This window comes from Rattus norvegicus, chromosome 3 (assembly GCF_021556685.1).
Source record: "Rattus norvegicus strain SHRSP/BbbUtx chromosome 3, alternate assembly SHRSP_T2T, whole genome shotgun sequence".
Lineage (NCBI taxonomy): Eukaryota > Metazoa > Chordata > Mammalia > Rodentia > Muridae > Rattus > Rattus norvegicus.
The window spans coordinates 86,493,631-86,519,673 of NC_141536.1; the positions used below are offsets into that span (position 1 = coordinate 86,493,631).

Sequence of the window (26,043 nt, forward strand, 5' to 3'; positions counted from 1 at the left end):
CTGTCATAGTCCATGAAATAAGTTCTATGATTATTTTCCCATCTCATACAAGGGAAAAGGACAGCAAACTGTGAAGTGTTTTTCCCTGCTCATATGCTTTGACCAGGTAGTAATTCTCCAGTCTGAATCTATGTGATTCCTATATACCTAGTCATTAGTCACATCTTAATCCAACTCAGTTAGGACCAAACCCTTCAATGGCTTTTTAGACTTTCTTACAGGTCACCTGCCTTTCAGAGTTAAAATGCAAAAGGTCATTTAATGTGAGAGAGAAAACTCTTACTGCACATGCTCATCTCAGAGCCATGTCAGTGTCTCATACTAAGACCCAATAGTCCAATGTGCCCACAGCACCTGCTCAAGGAAGCAATGGGAGACCATATACTTACCTTCCCAATGACTAATGACCTCAATAGGAAAGCACAATTAGCCAGTCCATTAATCAGTACTCTGTGGTCTATAGCCATGAGTAGTGTCAAGAATAAGAAACTCTTTTATCAGCCTCTAATCATGATCTCTTGTTACGGAAAGCAAACTCATTTTTAACAACAAGTTGTATTTATTCCCAGCTATATCTAAGTTAGAACAAGTTTAAGTGGAACTAGTATTAAAGAAGGAAAGAAAATTGAGTGCTCTTCAATTCAACTACTAGTTTTTCTCTACTCTTACACTCATTTTATTTACTCAGAAAAATTTGGGGCCATCTCTCAAATAGCATGTACTCCATTCAAGACCCATTTAGTATCTTAGTCTTTTCTCTGTTGATGTGGCAAATACCTAAGACCCGGTAGTTATAAGAAGAATAGCATTTTTTGTTCTTTGTTTTGTTTTGTTTTGTTTTGTTCTTTGTTTTTCTCAAGCCAGGACTTCTAAGAGCACAGCACCATGCTCTCCGTGGCATCTGGCTAAGGCCTTCTCATTTCACAGCAGAGAGCATTTGCTTGTGAATGATGTGGAGCAGATCTGCTTCTTCACGTCTCTCTTCTTAGGAAGTTAGGAAAGTAATGACATGTTCCTCGCCCTCGTGGCTTCATTCAATCTTAATGGCATTGTAGAGCCCCTACTTTCCACATAGGAACTGGAGACCATATTCAAATCATCACATTGTATCCCTGGCTCCCCAAATCACATTCTTTTCATATTGACAAGGCATAATTAAATTCACTGGACCCAAACCTTTTGCTTATTTCAATATCAACATTCAAAGTCCAGAATCTCATGTGAAGATCAAATCAGGATCCACCGTAACAGGAACATCCACTAACCATGAGCATGTGAAACTAAAGCAAGCTTTCAACTTCCAAAGATTAATGGAGAATACAGCCCATACAGGACAGTCACTCCTATACGGAAAGAGAAAAATGGGTTAAGAGTCAGAGAGTAGCAAATCTCAAGTAAGCTTAAAACCTAACAGGAAAAACAAGAGTGAATCAAAAAGCTGCAAATAATACATTTTGAAACTACACTCTGCATCATGTACACAGTGGTATGGGCCTGGACACAAAATTTCTCAAGAATGCCTACCCCTCATGATTTACCTGAAGCTCACATTTTAGCATTCATGCTGTAGTCTAACGTGTGCATCCTGGAAGTTATAGTGATCCAACTCTGCTCAGTGACAGTCCCGCACCCATAGTTTAACATGACTCTACCATAGTTGAGACTTTAAAGTCTCTTCTTTCCAAGGCTCTGGAAATCTCAATAGCACTTCCTTGTTCTTATACCTTGTTCTTTCTTGAAATCCTGTGATTCCTTCAACAACTACATGGAGAAGGGAGTCGTGCCCCTACAATGCCACAGACTGCATATGAGCAAGCTGCAATATTTACAGTCTGTGGCTGAGCAGTATGTTGATTTGTATCTGGGGCCATTTTAGCACAGATGGAATAATCATCACATTCTGCTCAAGAACACAAGAAACAAAACTCAAAACAGTACTAGGTACAAACTGTGTGTTCAGAGCCATCTACCAAAACCTTTCTACCCTCTCAGATCTCTGGAACTGTGGCTTGAGGGATAACTTAAGAGACTGACTGAAACCTCTGCTTTTTGTCTGTTTGGTTCATTGGTTTACTTTGGTTTGCTCATTATCTTGATGATCTTTTTTCTCTATACTAAACTCCAAAGTAAACAAAAGACAAACAAAAATTATCCAACCACACCTTTGCTTCTTCTCTTTAAAAATTGTTTAATCACCTCCTACACCATCAATCTGAAATTTTTCTAAGTACTTCTACAATCTGTTCCTCTAAGGTACAAATTTTATGCTTAGATGATTTCTTTGTACTTCACTGTAACCAGCCAAAAGCTCCCCACCTCAAAGCTCAGATGCATGTAGAACAGGATTTAGGTCACTGTGCTTAGTGCTGCATTTTCCCATATCCTGGAGGCTTGAGGGCAAGCTCCTACATCCTCTGTAAATTTATAACAAGGTAGACTTTTTTACTCCAGTTCTTTATGCTTTGTCATTTCAGAAGAATACATTTGAGAGAATTCATTATAATGGGCTTTATCATACGTACTTCTTTGACTACTCTGATTCAGACCAATGAAGTACTCAAAAAGCTTCTGGGTTTCCTTTAACTCTTATTCTGGTCGTCACTAGCACCACCTTTCACCTTCTGTTCATGACAATGTATGTCCTTCTAATGCATCCACCTCGAAAGTGTTCCAGGATTAAGTCATTATCCACTTCCAAAGTTACATGTATATTTTGGAGCAAATGTATTCTATAGTAACAGTGCTAGCCTTTATTATCAATTTTCCATCTTAGATAATTTTCTGTTGCTATAATAAAATATGTGAGAAATGGAGATTGATGTGATAGTTTAGGGGTTCATAACTCTGAACCTAGAATAGCAGGCCCAAGAGTAAGATATTGGAATGCATTCAGCTTTTTATTAGAACTTTTTCTTTTGGATCATCCTGGTTAGAACACTAAGGACAAGACAGAATAAAATGTTTGCTTCTCTTTCTTTCACTATAATGTAATCAAAGCTGTCGGATGGTCCCCACTGTCAGTCATCTACTAATTAATTAACTATCAAAGACCTCATCTCAAAGTACATGAATTTGTGGATTAATTTTATGACATATAAACTTCAGTTTTGGTAGTGATGGGATAAGTACAAACTATTAACTGTTGATAAAAATGATTAGAAAATTATCAATCCTCCTAAATTAGATAATGCGTCTTGCTGAAAATATACTCCTTGGCACTCCTTAAGGTCTGTCAAGGCAGACATTATTCAGTAACATTGCTATAGATATAAAGACATCAAAGGTATTTTCTATAAATAGACAATGCCTTGGTATTCACTGTTGAATGAACTGTTAGGAGGTGAAAAAGACTATGGTGCTTGGCTGGGACAAAAAAGGCATTGAGAATAACACTTTTGAAGGGTATGTCTTAGCCTCCACCCCTTGACAGTTCACTCTCCTCTTCTTGCCCACTATGGGGTAAGCTGCTTTGTTTTGTCACATGATTCCACGGCGATATTCTGCCTCCACAGGGGCCCAGAAGCAATAAAGTCAAGCAACCACAGACTAAGACTATAGAAGCAGGAGGAATCTTTTTTCCTTTCAAATTATTTTTTTCTGGGTATGCTAGGGTGGACAGATACTGTCTGTGGAATAAAACTAACCAAATATAGGGGTTAATTAGATATCACAGGTAGGGTGTGCTTCATAAACTGACTTAAAATAGTTCTTTGCTAAAATTGTATTTTACATAAAAGTACACAAATAGTCCTGAGAAAATGTGACCTTTGACTAAAATTTAACCACACAGGGAAGTTTTATAACTCGGTAGTGAGAAAAAGAGAATGATATGGATCCAAAGCCTAGATGGGACTGTGTATTTCTTCCACATCTCAAAATTTACTGTTTATCAAAGGTTCTAATCCAAATCTAAAATGGTAAAGTTTCTTTTGCATTTGAGAACAGAGTCAAGTAAACACTTAGGAAAGGTTTTTAATATGTTCTAAAAATGGTAATTGTCTATAAAGATAAATAAAAACAAAACCATTCCTCAATAAAAAAGGGATGAGAATAACTAAGAAAACCCAGCATGTATGGTAGTGATTAAAGGTGAATTCATTCTGTAAGTAAAAGTCACAAGGCACAGGCTTTCATTATTCATCAATGATCAAATCCAGAGCAGATAATAAATAATGTATATAAATAGTTCCTAAGGCAAGAACTTATCATTCTATATTCTCAAGAGAAAACATCTGAACACATGATCCAAAATACTATCAGTAATTTGCTGGTTTTTAGGCATTTACAATTCAAATCTTAACCTTTTCATAAATTTTAACAAAATATTTCTCAACTAGTCCATTTGTCCCATTTAGGTTTGACTTTTATCAAATGAAGATCAAAACAATCTGTGATAATGCAATCAGGTAAGAAGGAACATGGCATTTCCATCCCCCTCCCGGTTCTGCCAAGGCAGATAAGGTTAGAGTGAACTTCTATGATTTTGTGGATAGTGTGCAGCAGTATATGCTACCCCAGAACATTGCACTGTGACATACTGAGCACTTCAAACTGATAGCATTACAGCAGATGTGCAAAGGTGCCTGTGGCTCCTCACCCCCAAAGGAAATAATAAAGTTCTGACTTGAAAGGTGCTCTCTTCATACCCAGGTGCATAGCTGCATGACATTTCCTGGAAAAATGTAAAGAAATGTTATTTACTCCTATATAAAGAGCACCTACAGACTAAAGAAAGGATTTCATATAAACCCTGCTCTGTGAACAGAACGAGTGAGTTCATTAGGGTTACTCACAAAGCACAGGTGACTCTTCTGTGGATTCACAACTAGGAAGTCCCCTAAGCACTTACTAGCAGTCATCCTACTAAAATGCACCATCCCAACTCCCCAGCCTCTTAAGTGCTGATGATTAGAGTACAGGGAGTGGAGAGTGGCTTCTAGAAAGGCCTCAGAAGCCTTGCGAGCCTCTAATATCTACAAGAGATCATGAAGGGGCTCAACTTCCTGATAGCTCGGTGATACTCCTCAGAGACGCTTCAGCTGCTCTGCTGCAGGTTCCTGTCCAGCCTGGAGGAAACAGCTAGAGAATGAGCATCCTTTCATCAAAAATGAAGATAGCATACAGAGGAACCTGAGCGACAGGCTTGCTGTTTCTGTTAGGTTAACACTCAGATTGGACTGTCTTTAGAGCACCCTGCTTCCCCCTGTCTCTCTTCTGTGCACTAGTCCTAGTATAAACAGAGCTGGGATCAGCCACTTCTTTATGTATTCATCTCCTTATGAGGCTCCAAGTCGTAAAAGTAAATAAACTCAATTAATTTTGCTTATCTTCTGTTAATGTTTCGGGGGACCAAACCAGTGAAACTATCAAAAGACAAAATTATAGCTAATTTGATTTAAGGGTATTCTAAGCTTATAAAAATGTTTTGCAGAAATGGGTAACAATCTAAATAGGAACAAATTTGAAAAAAAAACAGATATACAAAGCAAAAAATCCAACATACAAACAAAAACCCCCTATAATCTGTCAAGTGGCCAGACAGCACTTATACACAAAATTAAGGTGGGGGAAACTACTTGGCTGCTGAGTGGAGTTTGCGTATCTGAATGTTTTGAACAGTAGTCTATTCTCATGCATTCTGCCAATAGTCAAAAATACATGAAAACAGAAAGTTATGTCTATTCAATATACTTCTTTTTTCTTGTACAGTTCTTCCAAATGTATCAGGTATTATTAGTAATCTGGAAATATCTAATATCTGTAGGAGGATTGTAGGGGTTATACTCACTCTCTCATTTTATAAAAGGGGCTTGAACATCAGAAGATTTCGCTTTACAGGGGTCTAGAGCAACTCTCTCACAGATAAGACTCTATGTTCTATGTTAACAGATTTTAGTTATGAAAATGTCCCAGAAGGAGAGTCTTATGCTGAGACCAATAGTTGCCATTACAAACAGAATCATTTCAGAATCATTTTGATGATATTACAGAATTAGTGGGAGCACCATGTTTTGTTTCACAATCACTTTGAAGCTCTTTCTCAGAGTTCAGTGCAAGGCTTGAAGGATGAATTACCTCATTTTGAAAGGAAAAACATCTCCTTCAAGTTATATTTAATAACCAAATTCGTCTTTCTACTCCTTCAGGACTTCTTTCATACCTGAGTGTCCTTGTAATTAGAAGGACTTTTTCTATAAGAGTAAATTATAGATGAAATAGCTCCATGTTAAATGTACTTCATTTCATAAATTCTAACCACTAAAAGGCTTGGATGGCTGGACATAGGGATGGGCTAGCTTACAAGCTGCAATTGCCTACTTAGTAGCATCTGGGGTTTTATCTGCAAGGCAGTGTTTATCGCATTCCTCACAACCTGCTGTGCTCACTCCACCCTCCCTGCTTTCATCCTGCAGTGATGAGGACAAGTATCATTTTCTGGTAGCCCTTTCCTTTTCACTTACTGCAGTTCTGCTCTGTATGGTGTAACAGATACTATCTAATGGGAACATTGTTTTATTTTTTATTTTTTATATAATGCCTACGTATTTGCTTCCTAAAATATTCTTATAGTTACCATAAGAGTTCAGACTTTTATGAGTTACTCACAACTGAAAACTGTTGAAGAAATCAGAAAAAGAAACCAGAAAAGAACCTTTCTCTTCTTCAGTTATGTAATTAAAGCATATCCTCCCTAACATACAGCCACCTTTCACATTGCCTCCTGTGAGTTTCCACTTTGGGAGATTAACCTTTTGCATGGAGAGGTGTGAATCCAGCTGCTATAAACCCTTCCCCAGACATTCACAGTGCAGGAGGGCTAGTGCCTATTAGCATTTTTGGTGTAAAGACTAAAGAGAACTCTACACTTCCCCACTGGTCCAGCCAACTTCTGTTAGTCTGATATATAAACTCCTGTTCCAATTACAATGAAAGTTGTGCTTAGTCCTTTGTGACCTTAGTATAACATGAGAGCTATGCGCTCATTAGAAACTGTAGAGAACAAAAATAACCTTCTGCATTTCACTCTCAGTAAGACACTGAGTATGTTGCATGACAGTCAATTCTTAGTATCAAATAGCTTTGTGTTGGATGATTGTCCTTAACTATAGACAACTGTGTTTTAAGTACAGTTAGGTAGAATACACTAAGCTGGGTTGATAGGTCAGGTGTAATGAGTGCATTTCCAATTTACAATATTTTGGAAAGAGTGGTAAGTAACCTGATAATAATCCAAGGAGTATCCATCAAGCACTCATACTTTGAAAGACCTCCGGAGAGGACCTTTCCCTCAGGAGGAGACCCCAAGCGCCCAATGACCAAGCCAAGGCCACTCGGATGCAATCAGCAAGAGGGTGTATTGGAAAACACAGGTACCTGCGGGCACACAGTCTCTTCGGAGGACTTGCGCGCCCAGCAGCTCCAGCATGGGGCTTTTATAGGGTTTGGGGAAGCAGAAGCAGGCATAGAGAAGCAGATGCATAGTTACGGGGATTGGTGGATTTAAACGAGGCATATAGACATGTTCACATATGATTGGTTATTTCACATGATGAGGTAATAAGGTATAGCTACACACATTGGCAGGTTTGAATCATATTCGAATGAGGTTGTAACATGGTAAAAGAGTACGTGCGGGCTGGGACGTCCTGAATGTTGGGGGCTAGGGGCTTATCCCTTCCTGCCAGATCTGGTACTCCTAGTCTGTTCTGTATTCCTTTCCTTTTATGGTCTGTTAGTTTTAATGGTGACTCGGCCCTAGGTATCTGGGCGTGCCTGGGCTCATTCAAGCCTGTTGCAGCTCTGAGTTAAGACTCATGGGGTGGGTCTTTCAACTTGACAAATCAATTTTTTTCTTATTCTACCATTAGTTAATTCAAGGCTTCATCTACATTGGAACTTAAGTTGGTAAAGGGAAAGGGGATTTTGCTTGTTTGTTTTTCCTTCAACATCAAAATCTTACATATGTTTTTGTCACACATAAATATTTTAGAGGGAAATTAAAGTCTTGTTTATGATTTTTAGGATGTTTTAGTTTATGAGTTCCTCTCAGAAACTTTGATTCTCCTAGTATGGAAATTAGGGTCATAGCCCACAGAATGGCATCTAAATATATAGCAAGTCCTAGAATACTTTGGCATATTTTCACTGCTTCGACTTAAAATTCATTTCATTTACAAATTAGCCATGTGGCAGGAGAATACAGGAACAGGAAATAGGAAATGACTGTCACCCTTTGATTTGTCTTGACAGAACAGAACAACACTCTTTAGCAGTGCAGACTTACAGGACTGCCAGGGGTATCAAAGTTGTCATGTTTAACACAGCCCGCATTTAACCTGTGCTAAAGATAATTTAAATTTTCCCTCAGACAAAATAATTTTAGTCAATACAATCAGTTGTTACCAACAAAACAAATTCTCTATGGCCCAAGTGTTAAATGAAGCACGTGAATAATGCAAAAAAGTTATTATGTGTCTTAAATTCACATTAAACTGGGCATCCTGTAGGCTAACTAGTTTCTGAGCTCTCTGAATTATTACAGTATGGAGAAAGAACTAGAACCTACTGTGAAATAATAATTTTCTACATCCCCCACTAATAGTATCCTTTTTTGCCTTTTCATGGACAGATTGTTTCTCTTTAAATATAACACTAAATAGAGTGTAAAGAAGTTACAAACAATAGATTTTTGCTGGGGGGGGAAAGTTAGGTTTCTGTATCAGGACCATAAATCACTGCCAAATAAACATATAAGAAATCCCAAGCTTTGGAAGTATTAATCATGATGAAATATGTTTCTTACATAGCAATTAGTTATTTACAGAAGCTTGGTTGAAGAGAGATAAAGTATAGTAGGAGAGGCCAGAGTAGAACTATGAGAGGGCTTCTCAGAAATGAGGACTCTAGGACATACTCACACATACTGAATAAGAAGAGTCCTAACAAAGACTCCATTGAGTTCATGTACACATTAAGATATGTGAAGAGCTATCCACATCATACAGTTTGGAAATAAATTCATCTGAATACCCAAGGTCTCAAACTAGAAACAAGAAGCTACAAAATAAAGTAATAAATTCTTCTAAACACAGGACTCTGCCCCAACCTGCCTGCTTTTATGAACAACAGGAGCCTTTTTTTGCCTGTGATCAAGAGTGTTGGGGTTGGGGATTTGGCTCAGTGGTAGAGCGCTTGCCTAGCAACCGCAAGGACCTGGGTTCGGTCCCCAGCTCCGAAAAAAAAAAAAAAAAACAAAAAAAAACAAAAAAAACAAAAAAAACAAAAACAAAAAAAAAACCAAAGGTGTGTGACCAATGTGTCTGGACCAGTTTGGGGTTGGGGATTTAGCTCAGCGGTAGAGCGCTTGCCTAGCACGCGCAAGGTCCTGGGTTCGGTCCCCAGCTCTAGAAAAAAAAAAAAAAGAGTGTTGCCCAGCTGATGGGACATCTAGTGGCCTTCTAACCTTAACAAGACTTTTGAGGTGAATTATCTAAGGCCAGCTCACTGCTTTTTATGCAACTCCTTAGAGATAATATAGATATAACCTGCAAGTTTGAAAGAGGGACACCAGGCACTTACTAATCTAATTTAAACCTTGTATAAACAAGTGAATGAAATTATCCCAGTACATCAGCACAATCTGCCGCAGGAATGCCAGGCCGACCCTGTTGTAAGTACATACATATTGATAGAAACGGGACTTTCAGTGCATCTGTTTCAGGGATAACCCTCCTATAATATATGATGGCCATAAGAATGCCAAGGTCAGGTATATATTTAATAGGGTTTGTAATTTCATCCTTTTAATAGTGCCTTGGAGAGCACTGTCATTTCTCCTACCAAGGACAAGAAATATCAATATGTATAGCAGAATTGAATCATGTTTTATTTAGGCAGACTCTTGTTTAATGTTCTGGATGTCTTAGTAGGCCTTCCTTTTTATTTCATGTTTCGTGGTGTGTGTGTGTGTGTGTGTGTGTGTGTGTGTGTGTGTGTGTACGCACACACGCACGCACATGCACATGTGTATGTACAGACACACATGAGTGTTCCACGGTGTCCTCGTGAAGGTGAGAGGACAACCTGAGTCAATTCCCTTCTACCTTGCGGACTGGATTTAAGTTTGCATTATCAGGCTTGACAGCTAAAGTGTTTACTCATCGAGCCCTCTCTCCATCCCAGCAGTCTTCCTTACCAATGCTGACAACCTTTTATTTCAGTTGTGAATTATATGCCTATCAAAGTGGACAATGTAATCACAAAAATGTAACGAAGTCACTGTAGTTGCATATTTGCCATATTTTTTTTCAAGGGAAGAAAGAAAATAGGGGGAAATTGCTTGAATAGGTTAACTGACTAGTTGCAAAATGGGATGGCTTTATTGTAATTGTTCTATGATTGACACTCCTATATTAGGCAAATACATCAAAAAACAGACAAAAAGACGGTTTTCTTAATCTGTGGTTTCAGGTGCCCCACTTCAAGGGTTTCATTGTTGTGGTCCTGTGATAAGGCTGAGAAACTGTTAAAAAGAGTAGGTTGGTCTGGAACTACTTGCTTCGTGATGGTTAGGAAGAGCCAAGGGTAAGATATTTGAATGATCAACTTCCTCCTGTTAGCCCTCACTTTCAGAGTTGCTAACAGGTCTCTATACTACCACATTATGAATCTGTAAGTAGGTCAACTCGTGAATTAAATCAGAGTGCTCAAGATCCAATAACCTTCCAGTGACGCAGTAAACTAGCCAAAAAAGCTTTCCTTACGAGAGCCATTGAGAGGATACTTTCATGCACACCATAAAAGCCCTTCCCAACTACTGCCAGTCTTTCCTTCCAAGAGAATTAAAGTCAATCAGTAGGCTTCTTCAAGATCCCATTATCCTATTCTTGGTACAGTTTATAAATATATGGCAAACCCAGCAATCTATTCCAATTCCATGGTAAGTGATAGATAGTTATCAAGGACAAATAGACTAAAACTCACATTAGATGGTGCAAGAGAAATTCTATCCATATGGTCCCCACTGAACAGGCTAGTTTTTTGATAAGGATATAAACCTCTTTTTCTACCTTTTTCTTGCAGGCAGGATTCAAACTCTGTAATAGAAACTCCTGTCCGTTCACCGACTGATAAAGAAGAGACTCCTCAGCCAGAATAAGGGTGATAAAGGGTTATCTATTCCAAGAAAGGATCTCTTTTGCCATGTCATAATTCTTTACAAACAAAAATTCCTTTCAATTCTGCACAGTATGATTCTACTGAGAAACCATTGTCTCAGTACTTTTAATTAGACAAACTTCTACTTCAATATTTGGATCATGTTACCTGCATAAGACACTTAGCATTACAGGAAAAACATCAGAAAATATAGGAAGAACTATCCCCCCCCAAAATGCCAACACTACAGATAGTTTGTTTTGTTGGGGTTTCTGTTTGGTTGGTTGTTTTTTTTGTTTTTTTGTTTTTTTGTTTTTTTGTTTTTTGAGTAATCAAAGACAATTATCTAGAGATGTAAGTTCATATTCCATTTTTTTCACAATGGCACATCATGTAAAAGCATTCAAATAATTTCAGAAATGGAAGCATATTCTGCAAATTCTGTCCAGTGTGAGAGAACAAATGTGGTTCAGTGTAGGATATATAACCCACACTCTCTTTAATACACCTTAAAAATAAACCTAAGGTCTGGAGCAATGACTCAGCTGCTCAAAGCACTTACTGATTTTTCAGAAGACCAGAGTCTGATTCCTAGCACATGTAGGGTGGCTCACAACTGCCTGCATCTCCTGATTCAAGAGATCCAGTAACTCTTCTGTTCTCTGTGGGTACCTGAAAACACATATACAATGCAAACACATATTGACATACATTGACACACAAACACCAATAAGTAAAAATAAAATATAATGTTCTATAGACTTGAAGAGCTATCCAGTTAGAGAATATCAGGCAATTGTGGATTCAGCCTAGGTAAAATGTCTGTGGCATACACACACACAAACACACACACACACACACACACACACACACACATACACACACACACGTATATATAATCTGTGCCATGTATATATTTGTGCGTATATGTGTATAGATATATGGGTGTATACATATGTATTAATATATGTATATATAATATATTTTATATAATATATAAGGAAGTTTTACTTTGGAATAAAAATCAAATTGTACCATTTTCCTGAAACTGGGTAAAATTGGCTAAAACTATTTTAAGTTAAATAAGTTAGAAAGACAAATACTTTTGTGTGTTTTTCATTTTTACATCCTAGATTTTTCATAGATACATAAAATCACATTTAAATATAGAACATGAAACAAAACAATTGGCAGAATGAGTAGGAAAATGGGAGAGGAGCAGAGGAAATAAAAGAGGAAGTCAGGACACAGGTACATATGGACAAAGAACACTATATGCATGTATAGAAATATCTTCATTTAAACCTGTTACTTTGCACAGTGAATGTATTTATATATACATACATGTGTACCAAAATGCTGTACATATTCTTTTTTGATGTATGATCTCCACTGAGGTTGGGTCTGGTATTAATCTGTTTCCTCTTCAATAAATATGATGGGTTTTCAGATTGCCCATTCCTATCATGAAACAATCCACATTACCTGTGACAATCTCAACTGAAATCGATATAAAGAGAATATTGAGCCATGGGTATTTTCAATTAAAACATCCAGTGAAGAGAGAAACCTCCATTTGCTCAGAAGTCTAAACATCCATCTTAAAACTAATTTAGATGTCTACTTTATATTGACAATCTGAGGTAAAAGAAAGGATCACATAGGAAGAATATTTTATGTAAGAATGCATGATCGTATTTTGATCTGGGTTTAAATGTGAAAAAAACTGTATTGTGTGTGTGTGTGTGTGTGTGTGTGCGCGCGCGCGCGCGCGCGCGCGCATGCGCGTGCATGCATGTTATATTTCTCCAGAAAAAAACTGACAGGATTCACAATTCCTGGTGAAAGGACTCTTGTGGCTTTGGCAAGTTCTTTTATTTGTTTTATTTGTTTGTTTGTTTGTTTGTTTGTTTGTTTATTCAATTTATATTTCAAATATTATTCCTTTTCTGGGTTTCTGGGCCATAAGTTGCCTATCCCATCCCCCTCTCCTTCTTCTATAAGGGTGTTCGCCATCCCCGACCACCTGCTTTCCCACCTCTCACCCCTCCCTGACCTTCCCCTGCACTGGGGGAATCCAGCCTGGCAGGACCAAGGACTTCCACTCCCATTGGGGCTGAACAAGCCATCCTCTGCTATATATGCAGCTGGAGCCATGGGTCTGTCCATGTGTAGTCTTTAGGTAGGGGTTTAGTCCCTGGGAGCTCTGGTTAGTTGGTATTGTTGTTCTTATGAGGTTGCAAGCCCCTTCAGCTCCTTCAATTCTTTCCCTAATTCCTCCATTAGGGACCCTATTCTCAGTTCAATGGTTTGCTGCTAGCATTCGCCTCTGTATTTGACATAATCTGGCTGAGCCTCTCAAGAGACAGCTGTATCAGGTTCCTGTCAGCATGCACTTCATGGCTTCATCAATATTATCTAGTTTTGGTGGCTGTATATATATGGGCTTTATACCCCGGTGGGATGGCTCTTTATGGCCTTTCCTTCAGTCTCTGCTCCAAACTTTGTCTCCATATCCCCTTCTATGAATATTTTTTGCTACCCCTTTTAAGAAGAACCGAAGCATCCACACTTCAGTCCTCTTTCTTCTTGAGCTTCATGTGGTCTATGGATTGTATCTTGGGTAATTCAAGCTTTTAGGTTAATATCCACAAGGTCTTATATAATACTTTTTGTTGTTAAGTATGTGTATATCAAGACCCTCTTTTTATAACTTCACAGTTCTATTGAATTGGTAATTGGCAGGTATCATTCCTTTGTTGGACTCACAGCATTGATAGTACATAACCTGAAAACTAGCTGGGACATGAAATGGTGTAGGCTACAAAATGCTTACATATATCATTGGCATACTATAAATTCCATCCAAACAAACTGCCCAAGATAGACCACAAGGAAACAGAAAACCATAATCCTTCCAGTGAGATGAAGGATGCTGAATATATATATATATGTATATATATATATATATATATATATATTCATATATTCATCACACTAGAGAGACATTAACAGGGATGTTTTCAAGAGTATACAAATGATTGAAAATTGTATTCATTTATTATGTTTAAATCCTCCTGTTTGAAATATCTGATTTCTCCCTAATTAGTTCAAGTGTACAGATGACAGACTTGATTTATAGAAAATATAAATATAGCACTCGCACTATGGAAACCTACAAATACAACTTCCTGTAAAACTCTCGAGTAGTTAAGCTTGCTTGGAGCAGGTTGATTATGCACTGCTCATATTTTATTTTTTTTCTAGCATTAAATTCTGGCTGTCCTGACAACCCCCTTTGTCAGTCTGTCACTTGTTTTATTTTGTAAGTGCCAAGAAAATAACGCACAAAGAAAATTTCCAAAAAAATTAATGTACTTTTGCGTATGATTAAATCCTGAGCACCAGTCTCCCTCACCTCTGTTTGCTGCTTTCCAGTCCCTCTCCTTGGTATTATTAGCTTTCTGAGGAATGTAAAAGGAGGAGAAAGAATTTTAAGTAGAAATATTAGCTTTTAATGTTCACCATTTCCACATAATAAATTCTGCTCTTACACTAAATACTTGCAAAGTGTATTCAGCTATGCCCCATTTAGCAGCCCATTATATAATTTTTACCTAATTGTATGTTGTTTCCTATATAAGATTACTACTGTTATGCCATCCATCTTATTGTAAGCTTCCTGGTCTCCTGAGCAACACGGAGCACAAAACAGCCTAGAAACACCAAATACAACTCTCATTAGTATGAGCAGACCTAAATAGTTGTAATGAGGTAGAATTCGGTGATTCGTAACCAAAATTATGCAATTGTCAACCTTGAAATTTTGTGTGTGTTAGTGATGAAAGCAAAGGAGGAGGATCGTGAGAGAGAAGGATGACATCTATCAGGAGAGACTAAATAGGAGTGATTAAAAATACATGTGATAAATGGGGAGGGATGGAAAGAGCTTGGGAAGGCCAGGGATTACAAAAAAAGGCAATGTAGGAGGGGAAAGAATGAAAATAAAGTAGAAAGGTACATGACAATCATCTCCCTCCCCGCCCCCCCTGTCTCTCTCTCTCTCTCTCTCACACACACACACACACACACACACACACACACACACACACACACACACACACACACTCCTTCGTCCTCTCCCTCTCTTAACTAAGAGAACATGCTATGCAATCTTAGATTCTTAGATGGTACTTTTACCATGCAATAAGGCAACACCTATTAACACTCTTTATTTACCCAAACCAATGTAACAAATATTTCCATTTAACTTTCAAAATCTAAACTTTGATTGCCATAATGTAAAGTGAATTAACACTGTGTATGTAAAAAAAGTGTTATGAATGTGCATGTGTTCATGTATCCTGTATGTTTGAGTACTTTGAAAAGACAATAGGTCTCAAGAGACTCAGTTATGAAACAGATATTTCCTACACCCTACCTTTAGACTTTCTCCTGATTTGTTCTCTTCTGTAGCATGAGTACAAGAAGTGCTGTTATCCTATATTTTGTCATTTTAAAGGAAATTCTAGATCATATCATACTATTGTAAAGCTTATGTTTAGAAGGGAAAAATAAGATAAATGTCAAGATCTTTTGTTTTCTATCCTACTGAGTCAGGCATGTTATCAATTCCTTCAGCGTATTGGTTCAGACTGCCAAATAGCCACCCAATACCAGAAATGTCTCCTGATACTCACATCCATGTTTCAGGGATTTGTTTTCACCTGAATGCTGGTCACATATATGGAACACATAAAGAAGCACACACATTTTCTAATGAAGTAAAGACTGCTTCTTTTCCAGGCTTTCTTACTCCCAGAAAGCAAGTTTGGACTCACCCCAATGCTATCAATGAGCTGATGCACCTCCCATAGTGTCCAACTCATAATTAACACAGTCAGGTCACAAAGGTAACACTTAGTGGTTTTGGAAGAAGGCCGAGCTTTCTGCCAAGTTGTGGTTCAGATGCCCTAGGAATTTGGCTCAGCATATTTACTGCAGCTCTTGGAAGCATGCTAAATCATACTTACCATGATTTCTATCAACAGTGATGCTGAATGGACCCCTGATTTGCTTCAAAGACTTTGTAGACATTCTTAATATGGTAACATATGCCTGTGCATTAGAAAGTAAAATAATAATAATCAGGGCAAGACAAAGGAGTAAATCAATTTACGATTAAGAAAACAGCACCCTAGTTTTATGGTAAAATATCTAAATCTCGAAGAAGGAAGTAGTTTATTTAGTTGCTGCATATGGCAATTTGAATGATTTCCTTTTTCATTAAGTGTTTGATCTATTTCTATCACTTTAGGTTTCTTCAAATGCTTCAAATTTTAGGTATAATAATTCTACTGCAATCTGAGGTTTTTTGTCTCTAGTCCCTTGCAGTATTCATTTCATTTTCCAGAGTCCTTCCCCAGAAAAGCCTCTTTTTCTCAGAAATGCTTTAGGGGATGATTCTTTAAACTATGTTTTGTCCTTGTTGGGTGATTTAGTCTAAGGGTACATGGGAAATTGTAGATACGGTGAAGAGTTTTCCATTCTGAGCTCTTCTTAACCATCTGAAGCTGAATTAAGTCTTGATACTTATATATTCTTAAATATTCCCTATCAGGATAAATCATGAATCCAGAAAATCAGATCTTAGGAGAATTAATGTAGACAAGCTGCTCAGACAGAATACATCACAGGTCATTATCTAATACTCCAACAGCATTTCATCTTCTAACTAAATCCTTTACTCTTTGTTGGTTGTCTATTTTCTCCTATCCTTTCTAAGAAGAGTGTTTCCCACCTCTATATCTGTCTGGCTCTGTTGTGGTCTTTTGGTTTTCCTCTGAGTTCCCTGAACACATAATTAATAAACTTGTATATCTTTTTTATTCCTGCTGACCCCTACTATCAGTTTGTTTTATTTGTCAAGCCCTCTGAGGGAGTAAATGTTTCCTTCCATACATTGCATGTGAAGAAGAGCCTTCTTGCACAGATGTTGGATCCATTATCAGATTTTTAAAAGTATTTTTACTCGGGGCTGGAGAGATGGCTCAGCAGTTGAAAGCATTGAATGCTCCTCCAGAGGTCCTGAGTTCAATTCCCAGCAACCACATGGTGGCTCACAGCCATCTGTAATGGGATCCGATGCCCTCTTCTGGTGTGTCTGAAGACAGCTACAGTGTACTCATATAAGTAAAATAAATATTTAAAAATATTTTTAATCTTTCCAGTTTAGTCATTATCTGCCCTCTGACAGTTCCTCACCCTATTCCTCCTCCCCTGTCTCCAAGAGAATGTTATTATCAGTTTTATCAAACAGAGTAAAACCACTCTTTAAATATAAGGCATAAAGCTGGGTTCATACTTGGCTCAGGGCATGGCATGGCAGGGTAGAAGTTACTTCCTATTTTTCCATACTCTTTCTTCAATCCAGATTGAATTCACTCATTGTTACCTCCAGAAACAGCAAGGTCAAATGTGGATCAGGAAAACAAATGTCAAAATTCCAGAATAAAGCCAACCAGACCAAAACAGAAAGATTGCCCTGAAAGACACAGCCTTTGGTGTTTTTGCAAAGATATATTTTCCTAAGTTTTCATATGTTCCATGCAATTTGCATTATGTAATAAGTTCAGATACATGTATTTTATGTCACCAGAACTTCATGAGTATAAAGTTTGTATGGTTTACAAAAGAATAAATTGAGGATCATACTTGGAAGAAAAAAAAACATAACTGGAGCTTGACTCTGTCTTCCTTGCTCAAAACATGGTTTTAAATAGCAGGCACATTTCAGGGGTGTAACAAAATATGTAAAGAAGTAGAATATGCTACTATAATATACTGGTGCTTTACTAGATAAAGATTATTTTGAGCTGATAATTTTGAGGAAAATCTAACAAAGAAAACACTTTGAAAATAATTTAGCATTTTCCTTTTGGAATAATAACTAAAGTCTATTAAGGGAGACTAACTATTCTCCACTTGTGAGAATAACTATACCCTATTCCAAAAAAAGAGAATAGTGATGGAATGACAACTCTTGTCTGTATAGAAAGCAAGCTGAAAGCCTTGTGATAAACGTGTATATTAACTTGGGTACATTTGAACACACATATGGATAGAGGCTAAGTCACAACCATGTGACTATTAGAGACTCATGGAATCTCTAAGGGGTAAAGTCTGTTTGGAGATGCTCTGATCAAATAATCACGCTTTTGAATGGAAAACTGGAGCCAACCCCTTTACCGGCATCCACGTCACATCTCACCACAAGACGCAATAATCTTCTTCATGCATGGTCTCCTGAGAGGATGCCTCAGCTTGTCACAGGTCTGAGATAGCAAAGCTGATCATCATTTGAAGCCCATGAAGCAATGAGACAAAATAACCAGTTTTCTGCATAAAATACCTCCCTTAGGTATTAGTAATGGTAATGAAAAATAGCACAAAATGGGTTGTCCACACACCTCTGTCTCCTTTTGTTTTTAACTGGAGATGCTATTTTAGTTTTGATTCTAAGCTAACTTAAAATATTTTCCCTATGTATTTCCTGTGTTTGGATGAGGTATGTATTAATCAACTTTTTATCCACTAGTAAATCTATCTTTTTTATAATGTTTTAATCATTCCTGTGAAGAACATAGAGGGGCAGAGAGAAAATAATTTTCCTTCCCCTACAAACACTAAGCAGACAAAGTAATGAACTTCTAAACTTATAAAATCTAAGTCTTTTCACACATACAACTATAACCTCGAGTTTTTGACCATCATTGAATAAATGGCTAAACAGAGACTTTCTCTATCCAAAAACATAAAAAGAATATTCAGTCACTATAGCCTAATGAGCAGTTAATTCCACTAATTACACTTAGAACATATGCAAAATATTTATTTGACCAAAAGGAAGGGAAGTTGAACTTGATCAATCAGCTCCATCCAAATTAGATGGCATCATATGGGCACCAACATTCTCAGGATTTCAAGAGTTGTCTGAAACAAGCAGCACACCCTCCCAGACCTTCCAAAGAGAAAGAGACAAGCTCACGGAATGTGAAAATATTAGAGCAAACACTGTTAAATCAATAAGATATTAAATGAAGAGCTGAGGTAATGAATATAAGCAAAAGCATCAGCAGAAACTGGACTGGCCCAGGGTCTGGAAAACACTTCTCTAAGCATGTAGGGACAGTGTCGCTTGAACTTGAAGAACCTAAAGATCAAATCAACAGAAGTGGAATTTGGAAGGTCACCAGAGTGTAAATGAAATCGTTGGTCATAGCGCAAACTGAACTGACACGAAGAAGGATTGCCATTAATTATGTAAATGTAAACGTCTATACTGACAGCCTGATTGATGGAGGATCAGAAGGGTAAACAAGAGCCAATTCAAACATTGCCAGCTCAGAGGCAACAGCAGGTCTCAGTGCAGGTAACAATGAGCATGGGACAAAAATGGACGATCGTGTAAGGAATTGCACACAAGGAATCCTTGTCTCCAATATATGTTAATCTGTTAGGAAATATACTTTCAGTAAAGAGTAGCCAAAATGTGTCACGATGGTGGTTACCGTACAAATGAATGAATAACCACATATAACTGTCTGACATATACTAAGGAAAGTAAAATTAAATTAAAGCGCAGGGGCTGCGCATGGTGCTCCATGCCTCTACTCCCAGGATTCTAGATGTCTGAGGCAAGAAGACGGCTTGAACCAAGTCAACGTGGCAAGAGTCTATCTTGAAAATAAAAATTTAAGTGTAGACATCTGGCAACTGAAAACAAGCCCCTGTGCAAATATTAGTTTTCCCTTTTAGATTGTAGCACAAGAATGTCAAGCTTCTCAAGCAAAGATTACTGTGAAGAAATTTAAGGCCTCTTAGCATTTAAATGTTGAGAAAGCTGCCAACAAAGGAAATGGCAGTTTAAACATCCTTTTATAGTCCCAACACTTCTCCCTAGGCCTTCCTTTGCTTGGAAATAAACAAAAAACAACATAGAAACATCTCGATATGTATCTCAAGACTAAGTAACGGGTATTGTCTGTGCTAAAACGCAAAAGGCAATTCAGTCCTTCACTGCTACCTGCTGCCCTGGATTTGCTATGTGGCCGCTGGCCTATGAATTGCTTTGATCAATAACGTGCCATGTCAGTTTGAAATTGTGGGCTCAAAAGCTGTCCTTGTCCATGTACTTCTGCATTCTCCCAGCTGCTTGCTTTTCTTCCATGTGGACAGGCTCATGAGAGCATGAGGGGATGAGAGACCATGTACAGCATGGAGGAGAGCTGAGGCAGGAAAGGCTATCTCAAGTAGATAACCCTTGCCAACTTGGCACTGACTGTGGCTCCATAAATGAGTGCAAACAAGTATATCACATACCGGTGAGCCCTGCCCCAATTTCTGACTGATTAGTAATATTAATCAATAGTATTGTTTCAGGGTGCTTTGTTTCATAGTTTAATTGATATATCACTCAATATGTTTACTTGGAGTATAGACCAACATTGAGAATTTAATACAACAATGAAGGTGATCATAAGCAGATGTTTGGCAGACTATTGTAAGTACAATACAGTTCCATTTCATTTGAGAGGCAATTTTAAAAGTTATATTAAAGTTATTTATTTTTCAAAGGGACTACTTTTGCTCATGTGTTACGGAAGTCTTATCTTTTTATAGAACAATTATGAGGTATGGTGGCAAGGTCGAATTAAAACCAAATACTGAAAGAAAACTTTACTTTCATCCAGAAAGAAAAGTATGCGTTGGATTCTAAGTAAAGCAGAATTGACCTTTAGAAAACAGAATCAGTGTAAAGAAAGCACGTTTGGGACATTCTACCAGGATACAAATATAAACATATATATGAGAAATTTTAAAACATCAGTAACTAATATTTATCAAATAATTTAAAAAGACATATTGATCAACATTTTTCTAGTGGCCAATGGTCATGATCAACACTTCTACACATATCTTTAAACACTTTTGAACATAGATTAACTTTTTAATGAATGTAAAATCTAGATGTGTTATTTTTATTTATGAACGTCAATTTTATAAACTATAATAATGTTGATGCTATAATATTAATAGTAGAGTTCTTCAACTAGATGGTAGGAAAAGGTAGATAATGATTATTACATTGTTATTTTATTATCTTACATGCATATTTCATAATTACATTAATTTAAGAAATAATTAATTGTTCTAAGAATGACATTTTAGAATAAAAATTTAATGAGAAAAGTTTAAACTGGAGTTGTGACTCATACTTCTGCAGTTAAAATTTTAACTTGAAAAGTATTCATAGCCTGTGTATAAAATTCAAGATATAATGAACCTGTCAGTTTTTGTACTTGTTGTCCCAAATTCTCCAATTTATTTTCACCAGTTCACAGTATAACTTCAGCCCAAGAACTAGGTTTCAGCCCTGTAATATATTTAAAATGCTGCTGTATTTCTTTTGTCATTGTGCCCAACTCACTGAGCAGTCAAAATGATATGAATTAAATGATAAAATCTATATTCATGGGAATGGCCTCGGTCACCAAAATCTGCTCAAACACCACAGCTACTCTAGTGTATTGAGGGGAGTTCTGGAAATTGGCATTGTCTCCAGAGTGAATTTCTCAGGGAGTCTTAATTCTTATAAAGACATGTTCAGACAAAACTTATGCCTTCCTCGGTGGGATCTCAGCACCGGGGATAAGCTTAGACAGAAAGCTAAGGTTTTTCATTCTATTTTTTTCCTTTGCCTTGTTGCATGAATCCAAGTTGTCTGAGAATATGGTATCTCCAATAAGATGGTTGCTTCAATCTGTGCTTGATGATGCATGCCTTCAATCCTAGCCCTCAGGAGCCAGAAGAAGGCGGAACCCCGTGAGTTTAAGCTCACCTGTCTACATAGTAAGTTGAAGGCCAGCCAGAGCACCTTAGTGAAACCTCATCTTAAAGGGGAAAACTAGTCTGTCACTTCAGATGAATACAACCAAGAACCTCATGTCCTTGTTTTATCCACATGTGTGGAATTTGAGTGATGCACTTCTCTTCAGCCTGAATTCTGAAACATGACCCTACATGATGGCTACTTGTAAACACAACATCTTGCTACTGACAAAGATGTGTATACACTGTGCTAAAGTAAATTGGACATGTGATTAGACTGTAAAGCATGGCTTTACTTTTGTAAAAGTATTCCTAAGTATAGGACGTAGAATTCGTGTGACAACCCTGAACCAGTGCAGAAACGTTTACCTCACAAAGTGGAGAATGTTGCTATTCCCAATAAAAGAAAAGTAGGATAGTCTACAGTTGCCCATTCTGCCTTCCCCATGTAGAAACCAAAGTGACATAGAAATAGACAAAATGAAGAAAATTATTCTCAACTCTAATTGTCTCATCTGATTAGACTCTTCAACATCTATAGACTATGGTTATCCTCTTCTGGATAAAGAATCAGGTGCCTATTGAGGCATCCCCCCCACTGTCCTGAATACAGTAAGCTTCTTCTACTCGAGTGCCTGTGAGATCATCCAACAAGATCAAAATAACGAAAGTCAAAAACCAAAGTACTTCTCTGACTATGAAGAATTAACAGTTAATTTAGAAACTGGACAAATTATGAACGTACCTGAATAGAGATAAATTTTGCTTGGACTAACAAAGTGTTAAAATTATAATGTATCCAAATTAACAAAATGTGGAGTCTTATCCCTAAAATAAGGAGAAATGGACGCCAAGTTGACTTCCAAGTATATGTTTTCATCCTCAAATATGTCTTTAATTGGATATATGTCCTGATATACATGTTACTTAAATTAATTAAATTCTTTCCTAAAATTACTTTTAATATTTTTTACTGCCCAAACCCTTTTTAATTTAATTCTAAAAACACAGTATAGAAAACAAGTCTGCCCTGCTAATGAGCTGCACCGGTCCTAGGTGAGAAAGAGCAGAGTAAGACCAGGCATTTTTTTTCTCCTGCAAACCCAGGAAAAGCATGGCCTGCCCCACTGCAAGGAGATTAAAGGAGGTGGTAGGCATGTAACTATGTCACATTAATTGATGTTCTTGTTCTAAGAGGAACCACAGGGACAGCTTCTCTTTTCTCCTTGCCTATCTAACCTTTTTTATATCTAGAGACATTAAGCTGGTGACTCTAAATCCACTTTTGTGCTATTTTACTCCTTGGCTCTCTCTTCAACTGCTGTGTGTTACTGCTCTCTACTACCTGTGGTGCACCCTCACACTGCTGTGGTCAAAACCACTCTCCCTTGTTCTAGAGATTGCATCAGCTCATCATTCAAGGGTCAAATCAAAGGCTCAGTCCTCTGGGAAGAGCTACCTTCCCAGACCCTTGTGTTCTCAAGGCCTCTTCATAATCTTCTCTTCTGCTTCTAGACGATGACCACAGGTATCCAAAACATCTATTCCCATGCCTGTTCATCTGTTAGAGGAGAAATGTTAATGAGAAAATAACAAATAAGTGATAAACTAAAAATATGGAAGTGCATCCCTACCCATAATACCAGCTATACTCATTAAGTAATTTTATGGCAGAAGAAATGCTTTTAAAATATAACATAAATAAAATGAGAGGATAATAATAACTGTAATAAAGCTGAACTATTTGTAATATCTTTGCTGTGGAACCTGTAATGCAGTGTCCATTTTGCCCATGACATCAATGGATCCATTAGCTCATTGAAAGATAAATATTACAAACATACTTGAATAGGAAATACTTTGTACTCAGAATCAAGAGGACTTGGGCTCAGAACCCTGACACCCATGTTAAAGTCAGAGGCAGCAGTGAATGTGTATAATACATGCTGGGGGGAAAAAAGACAAGTAGATCATAGGGCCTTGTTGACCACTAATTCATTTATTTACTTAGGTAAGTTCCAGAATCCATGAGAATATTTGAAGTAGAAAAGATAAAGGAAGACATCCCAATGACATTGTCTGGCCTTTACACGTACAAGCCCCTGAACATAACCTTACACACACACACACACACACACACACACACACACACACACACACACACACCACATAACACATACATGAAAGAAAAAGTGAACGGGAGGAAGGAAAGAATGGTAGGAAGGAAGGAAGAGAAAGGAAGAAAGAAAGAAAGAAAGAAAGGAAGGAAGGAAGGAAGGAAGGAAGGAAGACAGACAGACAGACAGACAGACAGACAGAGAGAAAGAAAGTCTGAGCCTTTGTGGGGATGAATATATATATCAAAGAGTAACATGACACCATGACCACAATATGACTCATACATTGCACAAAAAGCAGAATTTTAGAGTTTCAAGGGTTTCAAATTATAACAGAACCAAGATGAAAAGTCTAATTTTTTTAGTGTTGTGTATTTGTAATCTGTATAAAGGAATTAAAACCAGACAAGTGAAAGAAGTTCTAATTGGGTCCCCTGAAATTAAATCCTGGTCAGCATTTTCATAATAGCCTGATTTTGATGCAAGTCATAGATTAGATGCTACCATAGTAAAGACTGACAAAGTCATTAGGTGAGGTTATTCACAACTGTAATTCTAACATTTGGAAAGCTTAAGCAGAGAATTGAGAGCTCAAGGCCAAGATGCACTACAAACTACGTAGTGTGTTCAAGGCCAGCGCAGAGTACACTATAGTCTTCATTCTCCAAAATAAGAAAATAAGTAAATAGATATGATAAATGAGGTAGGTGCTGAAGAGGCTTTGTGTAAATAGGGCATATCAGATCTGCTCCAGGCTGCATCTGAAATGGGTGCAGAGACCTGTTTGGAAAGAAGGAGCAATTTACACCTGTCAAAGGCTCTGCACAGGAGTATAACATGCAGATAGACTCAGAAGACAACGCTAATTCTCTATATTCAAACAAGTCATTTTCTAGTGTAAAACAGATGCCAGTAACGCAATCTTTGCTACTCACTTGCCTTCTGAAGGGGCTGTCGCAGGTGTAGCTGACAACTTGGTTAAAGTCAATGTGGTTTTTACCATTCTACAATGATTTGCCTCAACCGCCGTCACAAATTGCCATACACTAAGTGGCTGAAGGCAGTACAAATTTATCATTCTTAAACCATCACAAGACGTCTAAAAACAAAGTATTGGTAATTCTCTGCTCCACATGGAAGTTTCTAAGCAAATTCCATTTCCTTTGCTTAAAGATGACATTCCTTACAGCTCTGACTCACCGTCTGTTCTCCCTTTGTCAAAAGTTAGCAATGCGGTCACATGACCTTCTTCTCTTCCATACACAAGTCTTCCTATGTCCGGTAAGAAACCTGTCAACTATACTCAGTGCCTACACAGCGAACTCACTTTACTCTTCCGATGTGATCATTCTAAGTCACTTGAACAGCAGTTTTATGATGAAAGGAAGTTTTCTCCAATTCCAGGGCTTATGTTTTGGATGTGCTTGGGGATGTCCACGAATACACACACTTCTTTGCACCACTTTCGAAATTCTACATAACAATGGAGCTGGACTATGACGCTCCTTCCTGAGATAAACGTTTATTTTTAATTCTAAGGGTAGAACTTTAGAATTCTAAATTCTCTCCAAGCTGATTATTCTACAGACTGTAAAACTAGTGTTTACTCAAGGACTACATACCTTCCTTGGGTGGTGGATTTTGCCAGTATTAAAGCACCAATCTGGGGACTATAATGTTGGTCATTCTCAGTTCATCAGTGTCAATGGCCCCATAAATGTATGCTTAGAAATGGAAGGGTGCAGGCAGAAGGTTATGATAAACTCAATTCCCTGAACTTTGCAATCAACTTAGCAGAGACAGAAGAGTGCCTTAGACTGTAAGGTCTATGTAAGTATTTATAAATGCAAAGTAATAAATTATTCTTGATTTTCATTCT

At 37.5% G+C, this 26,043-nt stretch overlaps 1 long non-coding RNA gene across 4 annotated transcripts in view; it reads right to left on the bottom strand.

Moving 5' to 3' along the window:
* The window catches only part of LOC134486295 (uncharacterized), a 63,704-nt gene extending 38,061 nt beyond the window's left edge, over positions 1-25,643 (bottom strand). For 2 of the 4 annotated variants that reach the window (XR_015684961.1, XR_015684958.1), the window contains exons 1-4: positions 25,365-25,643; positions 16,191-16,275; positions 11,720-11,829; positions 1,177-1,343 (exon numbers count right to left, since the gene is read on the bottom strand). This is a non-coding gene — a long non-coding RNA (uncharacterized LOC134486295). The remainder of the gene's footprint in view (positions 1-1,176; positions 1,344-11,719; positions 11,830-16,190; positions 16,276-25,364) is intronic. The other 2 variants (XR_015684959.1, XR_015684960.1) reach the window with 2 other exon arrangements.
* Between the last annotated feature and the right edge of the window lie 400 nt (positions 25,644-26,043).